The sequence below is a fragment of the Sorghum bicolor genome, chromosome 3 (genome assembly GCF_000003195.3).
Source record: "Sorghum bicolor cultivar BTx623 chromosome 3, Sorghum_bicolor_NCBIv3, whole genome shotgun sequence".
Taxonomy (NCBI): domain Eukaryota; kingdom Viridiplantae; phylum Streptophyta; class Magnoliopsida; order Poales; family Poaceae; genus Sorghum; species Sorghum bicolor.
In genome coordinates, this window is record NC_012872.2 from 8,839,455 (window position 1) to 8,842,220 (window position 2,766).

General features: G+C 32.2%; 1 long non-coding RNA gene across 1 annotated transcript; it reads left to right on the top strand.

The window, feature by feature from the left end:
- Positions 482-1,298, top strand: LOC110433432. The gene is made up of 3 exons (XR_002450860.1): positions 482-805; positions 892-964; positions 1,117-1,298. It is a non-coding gene; the product is annotated as an uncharacterized LOC110433432 (long non-coding RNA).

Below are 2,766 nucleotides of genomic sequence, written 5' to 3' on the forward strand. Positions count from 1 at the left end.
TAGATCTCCTTTTGTTATTATTTCTGGCTTTCACTCAACATATGAAAACTTTCGTCAGTCGTTAAAGCCTAGAGGACACATCATTGATGACGTGATGGCTCTTTTTGGTGAATCAATTAATATCACTAGGAGCCAATTAGCTGAACCCAGAATTGATAGGGCCAAGATATGTTTCTCCCCTTTCTTAGTTGTAAGTTCTGTTTGCTTATTTATATTTTGTTAATTATGTACCATATATTTTCTAAATATGTGTTTTATATATTAAACTTTACAGCAAAAGCTTGTTCAAAGACCTCAAAAGTTTGAAGTTGAGTGTATTCATAAAGAAATGTTACAGATCAATAACGATTACGACATTGTTGAAGCTGATCTTGTATGTTATATTTTATTCATAGTCATCAAAAGTTTCAAGTTGAGTTGTAAGATTCTTATTATTCTATGAATTAATATTCTTTTCTTTATATTTTTTATGCAGCTTTTTTTCCCAATTTGCGCTCAAGACCATTGGTTCCTTCTCTGCGTTAATTCACTACAAAAAGAGATCAATTTTTTCTCATCTTCCAGTATTCCTTGTGCTAAAGATACAAATTGTTTCATATCTAATTTGGTGAATTCCTTTTTCATCAATTATTTAGTAGAACTCTTATTAATCTTCTATGTTCTAACAGTTTCACATAAAAACTTTTGTACTAATAAATTTTCAGGTTACAAATTTCCAAACAAGTTGCAAAGAATGTAAAATATTTGATAGGGCATTACTTCAGTATGACAAGAAGATCATTGATTGCCCTCAACAGTCTAATAAGTAATGGATTACCTATATTAATTCTGTATATGAGAATGTTTTAAATTAGTATAATATAATTTGATTTTCTGTTCATTTTTTTGTAGTTTCGACTGTGGCCTCTATGTGATGATGTTCATTGAACATTTTGATGGCATCTCTCTCAAGAAATTCAAGCCAGTAAGTTATCAGCTCTACATTTGAATTTAAATTTCTTCTCTTTCAACCATTTTTCATATATTCTGTTGTAAATAAAGAAAATTTAAAAACAAGTTTAAAATTAAATTTTATTATTGTTTTATTTTCTAATGTTTTCTTTTACAATTTAACAGAGTGATGTTGCTGAGTTTCGGAAGGTCGTTTCTTATAAACTGATGAACCATGTAAACAATGAAGGTGTAATTCCAAATATGAAGGCTGAGAAGATGTTTTTAATAGACTGATGTTCCAGAGTTCCCTGGAACCTGGTCTTAGTGTTTTTTGTACCAGAATTGTTGTAATTATTACCACTTCACTGTGATGTTCAAATGTAACATACATGATGTTCAGACGTACTGTGTTTGACATTTTCTGTAACGAGCACTGATGTTCTGACAATTGTGATATTCTCTTTTGAAAATTTGCTCAAGAGAAATGTTGTTTCATATATCTGTGATGTTTCTGCACACGCTTTTGATATATTTTGTAGTTCGACAGACTATAAGACAAATATAATGTTCACGATATTCAAAATACATGTTCTATTGTATATAATTCCAAGTTATAACTTTATATAGTATGTAGAATTTCTTTATAAAATAATATTTTTAATTCTTCCTAATTTTTTATTTGAAGTTGGTACTGTTCTAAAAAATAAAATATATTTTCATTGTTATGCACATTCAAAAAGTAAAATATATTTTCATTGTTATGCTAACACTTTCTTGTGGCCTCAAAAAGTTTTTTCAAAATATCAAAATTATTGTTTTTCAATATATATTTTGCTTTTTTTGTTGACCTAATTTCTTGTATTGATTTTTATCAAAACGGAACTTAGAAATGTCCTATTTTCCTCTGCGGGCCCATTTTTCTACCGGCCCATTTGCTAGCCCATTTGTGCTCTTTCTTCCCCACTCCACCACGACCGTAACGGAGTGGCGGTTCTTTCTTTTTTCTGAGTACTTATCTGTTTCATCTATTACTCTTCATTTCTCAAAAACCACTATGTTGTGTTCCTGAGTGACGGCGGTTCTGGAGTGCGGCGGTGAGCGGTGGTTCTGGACCGCTACCCCTCCGGCGGTTCTCGAGTGGGGCGGTGAGCCGTGGTTCGACGCCTGTTCTGAATCGCCGTCGAAGCATTGGTTTGTGCGCCGCCTTTTCGCCTTTTCTTATCAGTCGTTTTCTCCCCACCATTGATTCGGCGACCGAGCGGTAGTGCACCGGCTCCATTGATTCTCTACCCGTTCTTCTCCAGATCCAGGTCCGAATCGCTGAAGAACGAGGAGGACAACTCTGTAGAGTTGAAGGTGAGCAATGGCGACTTGTATTAATTATTTTCTTTTTTTCTCAATTCCAGTCACGATCTTTATATTGACTAAAATTCAGAATTCTTTATATTGATTTGTATTATTTTGTCCATTCCCTGATTCTTTTAGAATATTGCTCTTATTCATTTTGTTATAGAAAACTATACTCCAGAGTTGTATGTTCCAATGTTGTTTTAGAGTGAAATTTATTATGTAATTTTCAGACTTGGTAACATATTGCAATTGTAAATTTAGAACTTGAGTTCCTTCTAACATATTAGAATAACGTCACTGAAATATATTAATATTTCTTTGTTCTCACAAATCTAATCTAGTGTTCAACTATATTGTACATTATGTCCTCTGTCATATTCTTCAGTATTCTCTTTTTAGTTTAAAGAATGATTTCATGAGTTTTAGTCATACAATATAGATCTGATATGCAGCTACGTTCTGATGGATGTTCTCTGTATTGTT